This window comes from Delphinus delphis, chromosome 1, assembly GCF_949987515.2.
Source record: "Delphinus delphis chromosome 1, mDelDel1.2, whole genome shotgun sequence".
Taxonomy (NCBI): domain Eukaryota; kingdom Metazoa; phylum Chordata; class Mammalia; order Artiodactyla; family Delphinidae; genus Delphinus; species Delphinus delphis.
The window spans coordinates 44,844,241-44,857,023 of NC_082683.1; the positions used below are offsets into that span (position 1 = coordinate 44,844,241).

Genomic DNA, 12,783 nt, shown 5'->3' on the forward strand with positions numbered 1-12,783 from the left:
TATTGGCCAAGTCACGCAGCATGTGGGATTTTAGTTCCCCAACCAGGGATTGAACCCACCCACTGCAGCGGAAGTGCAGAGTCTTAACCACTGGACAGCCAGGGAAGTCCCTGACTATAGTTTTATACTTTTACCATATATGTATCAATATGTACTGTTCTTTTAAAACTTAGATGTTTTCACAGTATATATACCCCTTGCTACTTGCTTTTTTCATTCAATATTATGTTTTCAAGATTTTACTATGTTGATACATGTAAATCTACTTTATTCATTTTAACTGCTGTAAGGTATTTCTCCATTTCTCTAATGATGGATATTTAGGTCTGTTTCCAATTTTTTGCTATTATAAACAAATTTGCAATGCACATCCTTGTGCATGTATCCATTGGCAAATGTGGGAGATCTTTATAATAAAGAGTATCTTTCTTTGTAGAAGTAGAATTGTAAAAATTTAGAATCAATGTATCTCCAAGTCAATAATTGATTTATTTGATCTCTAAATTATAACAACTTAAATTACCATTAGCAGTGTATGAAACTTTCTGCTCCCTCATATTCTCACCAACTTGGTATCGTTAGACATTTTAGCTTTAGTCAATCTCATTGGTGTGAAATGGTATCGCAATAAGGTTTTGTTTTTTTTTTAAAAATAAATTTATTTATTTATTTTTGGCTGTGTTGGGTCTTCATTGCTGCATGCGGGCTTTCTCTAGTCACGGCAAGTGGGGGCTACTCTTCATTGTGGTGCGTGGGCTTCTCATTGCGGTGGCTTCTCTTGTTGTGGAGCACAAGCTCCAGGCACACGGGCTTCAGTAGTTGCAGCACGTGGGCTCAGTAGTTGTAGCTTGTGGGCTCTAGAGTGCAGGCTCAGTAGTTGTAGTGCATGGGCTTAGTTGCTCCGCAGCATGTGAGATCTTCCTGGACCAGGGATCAAACCCATGTCCCCTGCATTGGCAGGCGGATTCTTAAACACTGTGCCACCAGGGAAGACCTCAATAAGGTTTTAATTTGTATTTCCAGGATTACTAGTGAGGCTGAATACCTTTTCATGTTTATGGGCTATTCAGGCCTCTTCTCTTATTTGCTTTTTCTTATCCTTTGCTCATTTTCTATTGGGTTGCTTTTTCTCCTTCTGTCCTTTTCTTTTTGATTTGTAGAAAAATTTAAAACAAAATAACCTATATACAAGTCCTTTGTTATAGCATTACAAATATCTTCTATTCTATAGCTTGATTTTTCTTTTTAACTTTGTTTTTTTGTGCAAGAGCTCCTCCCCCACCATACACACTTTCTTTTTTGTTTTTGAACTATAACACACATAGAGAAAAGAACACAAATCATAAGTATATGGTACAATAGATTTTCACAAAGTAAACACACCCAGGTAACCACCACCCAAGTAAAGAGACAGAACATCACCAGCATTTGAGACAAGCCCTTCTTATGACCCCTCCTAGTCACTACCCCTCTCTCCTTCCCAAAGGTAGCATGGTTCTTATTTCTAATCTACAGATTAATTTCACCTGAACTTCATGTACATGGAAATAATACAGTTTGTACTCTTTTGTATCTGGCTTCTTTCACTCATCATTATGTGTTTGAGATTTATCCATGTTGTTATGTATAGCAGAGTTGAAGTGCAACTAAGTAACCCAGGCCCCACCCATCTCAACTCTTAATCAGATCAAGGAAATCAACCCCTAAGTGGAGTTTCACAGGAAACTGGGTGTGAGCTAAAAAGCAAAGAAAGATTTCTATGGTCTTGGGTACTTAGATCCCAAAGCCCTGATGAAGGAAGGAACTGATCTCACTCTCAAATATGTGAAATCAGAGGTAAACTGAAACAATTTAAATAAAACTACAACTCATTACAATCCCAGCATAACCCCTAGTTGGACTGAAATGATCTGCCCCTTATCCTAGCTAACAGACAAAGAAAATCGTGTGTTCTCTCTGGGAAAAAAACATTATCTACTTCAGTGTCTACCATTCTTTTAAACACAATGTCGAACATGCAAAGTCATCTGAATAGCACAAGGAATTATAGCCATTATCTTTTAATAACTTTTAGTGGAGTATAATCTGTAAAAATACTGAATCACTATACTGTACACCTGAAATTAAGATAATATTGTAGAGAAACTATAGTTCAATAAAAAATTTAAATATAAAAACTTTTTAAAAATTAAAAACTTAAAAAAAAGTCATTTGAAGCAGATCTACAGATGACCCAGGTGCGGGAATTATAAATTGATTAAAGAATTCAGTGAAAAGATGGACAAAATGGGTGAACAGAAAGGGAATTTTAGCAGAGAAATGGAAACTATAAAAAAGAACACAGTAGAAATTCTAGAACTGAAAAATACCATATCTGAAATAAAGAATTCATTAGATGGGTTTAACATCAGATTGGACACAGCACAAGAAAAGGTCAGTGAATTTAAAGATAGGTCAATAGAAATAATCCAAAATGAAACAGAGGGGAAAAAAATGAAAATAACAGAGCATCATATACCTGTGAAACAATATCAAACTAATCTGAAATACATGTAACTAGAATCCCAGAAGGAGAGGAGAAAGAGAATAATATAGAAGAATAATTTAAGGAGATATGGCTGAAAATTTTCCAAAATCTATGAAAGACATAAACCGACAGATCCAAGAAGTTCAGTGAACCATAAGTTGCATAAGTACAAAGAAGATCCCACCCAGGCACACCTTAGTCAATTGTTGAAAATTAAAGAAAAAAGTTAAAAGCAGTCAAGCAAAAAACACCTTATATGCAGAAAAACAACAAGAAGAATCAAAACTGACTTATCATTAACAGTGGAAGCCAAAAGAAAATGGAATGATGTCCTTGACATGCTGAAAGAAAAAATATAGAATCCTATACCCAGCAAAAATACCCTTAAAAAGTGAAGGCAGGGACTTCCCTGGTGGCGAAGTGGTTAAGAATCTGCCTGCCAATACAGGGGACATGGGTTTGATCCCTGGTCCAGGAAGATCCCATGTCCATGGAGCAACTAAGGCCGTGTGCCACAACTACTAAGGCTGCGCTCTAGAGCCCATGAGCTACAACTAATGAAGCCCACATGCCCTAGAGTCCGCGAGCTGCAACTACTGAAGCCCGTGCACTCTAGGGCCTGCCTGCCACAACTACTGAGCCCGTGCGCCTACAGCCCATGCTCTGCAACAAGAGAAGCCACTGCAATGAGAAGCCCGTGCACTGCAACAAAGAGTAGCCCTTGCTTGCCGTAACTAGTGAAAGCCCGCATGCAGCAACGAAGACCCAACACGGCCAAAAAAAAAGATGAAGGCAAAATAAAGACAAACAAAAACTGAAAGTATTTGTTACCAGTAGACCCACAGTACAAAAAATATTAAATGAAGTACTTTAGGCTGGAGGGATATGATTACAAGCTGAATCCTGGATCTGTGGGAAGGAATGAAGAGCACTGGAGATGGCAAATATATTGCTAACATAAAAGAATATTCTTAAAATTTATTTAAGAGGCTACTGAGTAGGGGACTTCCCTGGCAGTCCAGTGGTTAAAACTCTGCACTTCCACTGCAGGAGGCACAGGTTTGATCCCTGGCCAGGGAACTAAGACCCCACATGCTGCGTGGTGTGGCCAGAAGAAAAAAAAAAAAAAAGACTACTGACTAAAGTGAAAACAATATCAATGAATGGTAGAAATTTAATAGATGTAGAAGTAATAAATATAATAACACAAAAGGCAATAAAAAAGTAAATGACACTGTGTTTTCTGTGAAGTACTTTTGCAAAGTTCTTATGTTGAACATGAAGTGATATGCTATTAATTCAAAGTAGAGTAAGATAGTAAGGATGGGGCGGAGTCAAGATGGCATACTAGGAGGTTACGGAATTCGCATCTCCTCACATCTAGGGCACTTACGAGGCACCAGTGAGGGACCGTGGACACCTAAGGGGATGGGAAGAACCCCCAGCGACTGGCTTGCGGGATCTTGGTCCCCAGGCCAGAGGTCAGGCCCATGCTCCTGTGGTGGGAGCTCTGAGTCCAAACTGCTAGACTAACAGAGAACCTCAGACCCCAGGGAATATCAGTCGTAGTGAGGCCTCCCGGAGGTCCTCATCTCAGCACCAAGACCCAGCTCTACCCAACTGCCTGCAAACTCCAGTGCTGGATGCCTCAGGCCAAACAACCAGTAAGACAGGAATACAGCACCATCCATCAAGAGAACAAAAAAAATGAAATGACAAATAAATACATTACAGATGAAGAAGCAAGGTAAAAACCTACAAGACCAAATAAATGAAGACAAAATAGGCAACCTACCTGAAAATGAATTCAGAGTGATGATAGTAAAGATGATCCAAAATCTCAGAAACACAATGGAGAAAATACAAGATACATTTAACAAGGATCTAGAAGAAGTAAAGAGCAAACAAACAGTAATGAAAAACACAATTACTGAAATTAAAAATACTCAAGAAGGAATGAGTAAGAGAATAACTGAGTCAGAAGAACAGATAAGTGAGCTGGAAGATAAAATGGTGGAAATAACTGCCAGGGAGCACAAAAAAGAAAAAAGAATGAAAAGAATTGAGGAGAGTCTCAGAGATCTCTGGGACAACATTAAATTCACAAACATTCGAAATATAGGGATCCCAGAAGAAGAAGAGAAAAAGAAAGGTTCTGAGAAAATATTTGAAGAGATTACAGTCGAAAACTTCCCAAACATGGGAAAAGAAACAGTCACCCAAGTCCAGGAAGCATAGAGAGTCCCATATAAGATAAACCCAAAGAGAAACATGCTGAAACACATACTAATCAAACTATCAAAAATTAAATACAGGGCTTCCCTGGTGGTGCAGTGGTTGAGAGTCCGCCTGCCGATGCGGGAGACATGGGTTCGTGCCCCGGTCCGGGAGGATCCCACATGCCGCGGAGCGGCTGGGCCCGTAAGCCATGGCTGCTGAGCATGCGCGTCTGGAGCCTGTGCTCCGCAACGGGAGAGGCCACAACAGTGAGAGGCCCGCGTACCGCAAAAAAATAATAATAATAAAAAATAAAAATAAAATAAAGACTGTTACAAGAGATAAGGACACTACATAATGATCAAGGGATCAATCCAAGAAGAAAACATAACAATTATAAATATTTATGCACCCAATATAGGAGCACCTCAATACATAAGGCAAATGCTAACAGCCATAAAAGGGGAAATTGACAGTAACACAATAATAGTAGGGGACTTCAACACCCCACTTTCACCAATGGACAGATCATCCAAAATGAAAATAAATAAGCAAACACAAGCTTTAGATAACACATTAAACAAGATGGACTTAACTGATACTTATAGGACATTCCAACCAAAACCAACAGAATACACTTTCTTCTCAAGTGCTCATGGAACATTCTCCAGGGTAGACCATATCTTGGGTCACAAATCAAGCCTTGGGTCACAAATCAAATCATGGAACATTCTCCAGGGTAGACCATATCTTGGGTCACAAATCAAGCCTTGGTAAATTTAACAAAATTGAAATCGTATCAAGTATCTTTTCTGACGACAACACTCGCTCTGATACTAAATAATAATTACAGGAAAAAAACTAAAAAAATACAAACACATGGAAGCTAAACAATACATTACTAAATAACCAAGAGATCACTGAAGAAATCAAAGAAGAAATAAAAAAATACCTAGAAACAAATGACAATTAAAACACGACGACCCAAAACCTTTGGGATGCAGCAAAAGCAGTTCTAAGTGGGAAGTTTACAGCAACACAATCTTACCTTAAGAAACAAGAAACATCTCAAACAAACAACCTAACCTTACACCTAAAGCAATTAGAAAAAGAAGAACAAAAACCCCCCAAAGTTGGCAGAAGGAAAGAAATAATAAAGATCAAAAATAAATGAAAAAGAAATGAAGGAAACAATAGCAAAGATCCATAAAACTAAAAGCTGGTTCTTTAAGAAGATAAACAAAATTGATAAACCATTAGCCAGACTCATCAAGAAAAAAAGGGAGAAGACTGAAATCAACAGAACTAGAAATGAAAAAGGAGAAGTAACCACTGACACTGCAGAAATACAAAGGATCATGAGAGATTACTACAAGCAACCATATGCCAATAAAATGGACAACCTGGAAGAAATGGACAAATTCTTAGAAATGCACAAACTTCTGAGACTGAACCAGGAAGAAATAGAAAATATAAACAGACCAATCACAAGCACTGAAATTGAACCTGTGATTAAAAATCTTCCAACAAACAAAAGCCCAGGACCAGACGGCTTCACAAGCAAATTCTATCAAACACTTAGAGAAAAGCTAACACCTGTTCTTCTCAAACTCTTCCAAAATATAGCAGAGGGAGGAACACTCCCAAACCCATTCTATGAGGTCACTATCACCCTGATACCAAAACCAGACAAAGATGTCACAAAAAAAGAAAACTACAGGCCAATATCACTGATAAACATAGATGCAAAAATCCTCAACAAAATACTAGGAAACAGAATCCAACAGCACATTAAAAGGATCACACACCATGATCAAGTGGGATTTATCCCAGGAATGCAAGGATTCTTCAATATACACAAATCAATCAATGTGATACACCATGTTAACAAACTGAAGGATAAAAACCATATGATAATCTCAATAGATGCAGAAAAAGCGTTTGACAAAACTCAATACCCATTTACGATAAAAACTCTCCAGAAAGTAGGCACAGAGGGAACCTACCTCAACACAATGAAGGCCATATATGACAAACCCACAGCCAACATTGTTCTCAAAGGTGAAAAACTGAAACCATTTCCACTAAGATCAGGCGCAAGACAAGGTTGCCCACTCTCATCACTATTATTCAACATAGTTTAGGAAGTTTTAGCCACAGCAACCAAAGAAAAAAAAAAATAAAAGGAATCCAAATCAGAAAAGAAGTAAAACTGTCACTGTTTGCAGATGACATGATACTATACATAGAGAATCCTAAAGATGCTACCAGAAAACTACTAGAGCTAATCAATGAATTTGGTAGAGTAGCAGGATACAAAATTAATGCACAAAAATCTCTTGCATTCCTATACACTAACAATGAAAAATCTGAAAGAGAAATTAAGGAAACACTCCCAATTACCACTGCAACAAAAAGAATAAAATACCTAGGAATAAACCTACCTAAGGAGACAAAAGACCTCTATGCAGAAAACTGTAAGACACTAATGAAAGAAATTAAAGATGATACAAACAGATGGAGACATACACTATGTCCTTGGATTGGAAGAATCAACATTGTAAAAATGACTATACTACCCAAAGCAATCTACAGATTCAATGCAATCCCTATCAAACTACGAATGGCATTTTTCACAGAACTAGAACAAAAAGTTGCACAATTTGTATGGAAACACAAAAGACCCCGAATAGCCAAAACAATCTTGAGAACGAAAAACTGAGCTGGAGGAATCAGATTTCCGGACTTCAGACTACACTACAAAGCTACAGTAATCAAGACAGAATGGTACTGGCACAAAAAAGAAATATAGATCAGTGGAACAGGATAGAAAGCCCAGAGATAAACCCACACACATATGGTCACTTTATCTTTGATAAAGGAGGCAAGAGTATAACAATGGAGAAAAGACAGCCTCTTCAATAAGTGGTGCTGGGAAAACTACAGCTACATGTAAAAGAATGAAATTAGAACACTTCCTAACACCACACACAAAAATAAAGTCAAAATGGATTAAAGACCTAAGTGTAAGGGCAGACACTATAAAACTCTTAGAGGAAAACATAGGAAGAACACTCTATGACATAAGTCACAGCAAGATCCTTTTTGACCCACCTCCTAGAGAAATGGAAATAAAAACAAAAATAAACAAATGGGACCTAATGAAACTTCAAAGCTTTTGCACAGCAAAGGAAACCATAAACAAGACCAAAAGACAACCCTCAGAATGGGAGAAAATATTTGCAAATGAAGGGACTGACAAAGGATTAATCTCCAAAATATGCAAGCAGCTCATGCAGCTCAATATCAAAAAAACAAACAACCCAATCCAAAAATGGGTGGAAGACCTAAATAGACATTTCTCCAAAGAAGATTGCCAATAAACACATGAAAGAATGCTCAACATCACTAATCATTAGAGAAATGCAGATCAAAACTACAATGAGGCATCACCTCACACCGGTCAGAATGGTCATCATCAAAAAATCTACAAACAATAAATGCTGGAGAGGGTGTGGAGAAAAAAGGAACCCTCTTGCACTGTTGGTGGGAATGTAAATTGATACAGCCACTAGGGAGAACAGTATGGAGGTTACTTAAAAAACTAAAAATAGAACTACTATATGACCCAGCAATCCCACTACTGGGCATATACCCTGAGAAAACCATAATTCAAAGAGTCATGTACCACAATGTTCATTGCAGCACTATTTACAATAGCCAGGACACGGAAGCAACCTAAGTGTCCATCGACAGATGAATGGATAAAGAAGATGTGGCACATATATACAATGGAATATTACTCAGCCATAAAAAGAAATGAAGCTGAGTTATTTGTAGTGAGGTGAATGGACCTAGAGTCTGTCATACAGTGAACTAAGTCAGAAAAACAAATACCGTATGCTAACACATATATATGGAATCTAAAAAATAAAAATGGTTCTGATGAACCTAGGGGCAGGACAGGAATTAAGACACAGACGTAGAGAATGCACTTGAGGACACAGGGAGGGGGAAGGGTAAGCTGGGACAAAGTGAGAGAGTGGCATGGACTTATATATACTACCAAATGTAAAATAGATAGCTAGTAGTAAGCAGCCGTATAGCACAGGGAGATCAGCTCAGTGCTCTGTGACCACCTAGAGTGGTGAGATAGGGAGGGTGGGAGGGAGACGCAAGAGGGAGGAGATATGGGGATATTTATATATGTATAGCTGATTCACTTTGTTATAAAGCAGAAACTAACACACCATTGTAAAGCAATTATACTCCAATAAAGATGTTAAAAACAAAAAGACAGTAAGGATACATGTTATAATCCTAGACTTAGGATAAAGCAACCACTAAAAAACATAGAGTTATAGGAAGGAGGCCAACAGAGAGGAAAAAATGGAATACCATAAAATACATGGTAAATTTGAAAGAAGGTAGAAAAGGAAGAAAAAACTAATTAAGTCAGTTAGGACAAATTGAAAATAAATAGCCAGAAGACAGATTTAAGCACAAACACACAGATTATTCCATTAAATGTTAGTAAACTAAACACTTTAAGACTGAAGAAAAAAAAAAAACTAAGTACTCTTTTCAAGAGACACACTCTAAATATAAAACTAAAAGGATAGAATAAGATAGAATAAATCTTAATATCTGGTAAGGTAAATTCCCCTACTTAATTTTCAAAAATTTTTTGTTTTATGCTTTATACTTGATTATTATAGTTTTGTTAAATTATATTAAAACATTTTCTGAGATGTTAATTATAATTCAATTCCATTATAGATTAATTGGGAGAGAAGTGACATGTTTATAATGAGTTTTCAAATCCATGGATCTGGAGTATCTTTTCATTAACTTAAGACTTCTTTTAAGTCCTTAAATTGTTTTACAGTTTTCTAGGAACATATCTTCGCCTCTTTCATTAGATTCACTCTTAGATACCTTATCATTTCCATTGTTACTATAAATGATCTTCAAAAAAATAACATTATTTTTTAAAAATCTTATTCTTTACAAGGAATATTTCTAACATTTCACCATTAAATGTGATGCTCAGTGAAGGTTTTGTTAGACACTGTTCATTGGGTTATAGAAATTCCCTTCTCTTTAGTTTGTTAGCTTTTATTTTTTAAGCACAAATGAACGTTGAATTTTATCAAATGCTCTTCTAACATTTACTAAGGTGATCACATAGATGTTTCTACAGGTTAATGTGATAAATTAAATCAAGATTTCTAATGTTATAGCATCCCCAGTTCTCAGCATAAACTCTATCTACACGGCCAAGGTGTACTGGTATTTTTATCCATAGTTGGATTCAGTTTGCTATTATTTTTAGAAATTTTGCAAATATATTTCTAAGTGAAATTGGCCTATAATTTTTTTTGTTGTTATTTAGTCTATGTCTGGATTTGGAATTTAGACTGTACCCTGAACATAAAGAAGCTGGAGAGCTTCCCTTATTTTTCTATTTGCTGGGTCATTGGATCCTATAAGCCTAGTAAAGTGTTCGTATGTAGATTTTTGACTATTTTCAATTCAGTAGTTCTTTTCAGGCTTTCTACACTTTCCTGAGTCAATTTTGAAATCTGTATTTTGAGAAAATTCTTTCTTCCTAGATTTTATATTTATTGGCACAAAGTGCATTTTCTATTGTAATTTTAAAATCTAGTATTGATAGTGTTAAAAGCTGTGGTAAGATTGGTCAAGTGTTAAAAGCAGTGGTTCAGAAAAAAGTATATATTCGAATATGCTTTTATTTTGCCTTTTTTCTTGCCAATCTTACTACAGCTTTTAATACTACTGATACCAGAGAACAGGTGTTATATGAACACTGTTAACATTTAGTTTGAAGACAAAAAAATACGGTGAATTCCTGGAAATGGAGGCTGATGTACTTGGATGTGAATTTTCAACAAAATTCTAAAATTACTAAATTTCATTATTATTAAAAGGATAGCTTTGAAAATCTAAACAAGAAAGTAGTAAAATTGGAAAGCAACAGTACCATTAATTCACAAGTTATACCAAACCTACATATTTCTTTTTGTTTGTTTGATAGAGTTACTACCTATTAGGGATATTCCTGAACATTTCAACAAAACTTCAGACAAAGCATCCCAAGACAGCCTGTGGATGAGATGAATAAATATGGGATGGGTGATAGGCAGTACTTTAGGTAGATATTTATAATTCTTGGAATGGTAATACTCAAAGAATGGTGATTAATGGAACAAAATGAACTGTGTAAGACCTCTACCCTTATCCCATTCAAGATTATTATTAATTAAGGAAGGAAAAAATATGTTTATCAGTTTTGCAGATGACACAAAGCTGTGATGTCAGCTAATATACTGGATGAAAGAATTAGCACACAAAAAATCTGAGCAAGCTAGAAAGATAGGTTGCAATGAATAAGATATTTAATATACTCAGACTTAAAAAATCAATCACACAAGGAACGGCCTAGATCAGGGATTGTCAAACTACTGCCTGTGAGCCAAATCTACCCTGACACCTGTTTTTGTATGGCCCATAAACTAAGAACGTTTTTTACATTTTAAAATATGTTTTCAAAATCAAAATATTTTGTGGCACATGAACATTATATGAAATATGAAATTCACAGTTCAGTGTCCATGAATAGTTTTATTAGAAATGGCCACACTCATTCATTTATATATTGTCTATAGCTACTTTTGTGCTATAGTGACAGAGCAGAATAGCTGTGACAGACTATAAGGCTCATAAAACCTAAAATATTTATTATCTAGCCCATAAAAAATTTGCCAACCTTTCATCTATAACATGCAGAGGATTAGTTGATTGCAAAGTCACTATAAGGCAAGAGTGTACTATATCTGCCCCCAAAGGTAAAGGAATGTTATTTTAAATTACATTAGTGTAGCTAAGAAGGAACTAAATTCTACCAAAATCTTTGAAAACCAACTAAGGGCCAGGCACTGTGCTAGTAATGCAAAGACACTACGTAGTAATCTTTGACTATGTAAACCTAAGACAAAGATGGTGACTTAAGAGTTGTTTTTGCCTTTAAGTTCAGAGTCAAGGAGAATGGACAAACATGAAACTAATAATTTGTTATGTGCAAACAGTGTGATCCACATCTAGAATACTGTGTTCAGTTCTAGGTAGTATAATTTAAGTAGGACATTATCAGGCTTGATATTGTTCAGAGAACAGAACGTTCATGATGATCTATAAACTATGTTACATGGAGGGAGTTGAAAGACTATCGTTTAAAGAAGAGATACTTTAGTGAGAGAAATATGACTACAAGTTTTAATATCACAAGTCTTCACAAATGGAAAAAGGATTTAACTGGACTCAACAAATACGAACTGTAAGCAGGAAGACATCATAGATGTAAGAACTTTCCAGCAAAGTAAAGATTTTTAATCTTTTCCATCCCTGAAAGTGTCCAAGAAGAAGACTAGGTGATAACCTACGGAGGAAACCAGAGAAAGAACTCTTGCACTGGGGTTCTTTTAGCCTGAATGAAATTCTAGGAAAGGTAGATTAGGAACAGATAATGAAGAAACTTGAAAGCCAGGTAAAGATGGTAGGCTTTAGTCTGTAGTCCAGTAGTTCTCAATTGGACTGGGGGTGATTCAGCCCCCCAGGGGACATTTGTCAATGTCTAGAGCCAGTTTGGCTGTCATACTGGGGGTGGGGGGGTGATGCTATTGGCATCTAGTGGGCATTTCATGATGCTGCTAAATATTCCACAATGCACAGGACAGTCCCCCAAATCAAATAATTATCTGACGGAAAATGTGAATAGTGCAGAGGTAGAAAAACCCTGTGGTAACCTACTTGGCAGTGGAAATGTGGGGGATGGAGACTTAAGGACAGAATTTGCTTTAAAAAAGTAATATGTTTTAGGGAAATATATCTAGCATTGATGTGTAGTAGATAAATAAGAGCATGTATTCTCCAAATGTTCAGTTCTTTTCTGACGTCACATTCTTACCACCTAAATTATCTGAAGGAAGCAAATATGTACTTTAATACAAAACTCATTT

The 12,783-nt window shown here is 36.3% G+C and overlaps 1 protein-coding gene across 9 annotated transcripts in view; it reads right to left on the reverse strand.

Annotated features, from left to right (window-relative positions):
• The window catches only part of IFT25 (intraflagellar transport 25), a 36,572-nt gene that overhangs the window by 22,521 nt on the left and 1,268 nt on the right, over positions 1-12,783 (reverse strand). Inside the window, exon 1 of one of the 9 annotated variants that reach the window (XM_060022352.1) lies at positions 524-545. The exons of the other annotated variants lie outside the window; for them this stretch is intronic. The gene's annotated coding sequence lies outside the window, so the exon portion shown is untranslated. Of the gene's footprint in view, positions 1-523; positions 546-12,783 lie in introns of those variants that run through there. 9 annotated transcript variants of the gene reach the window in all.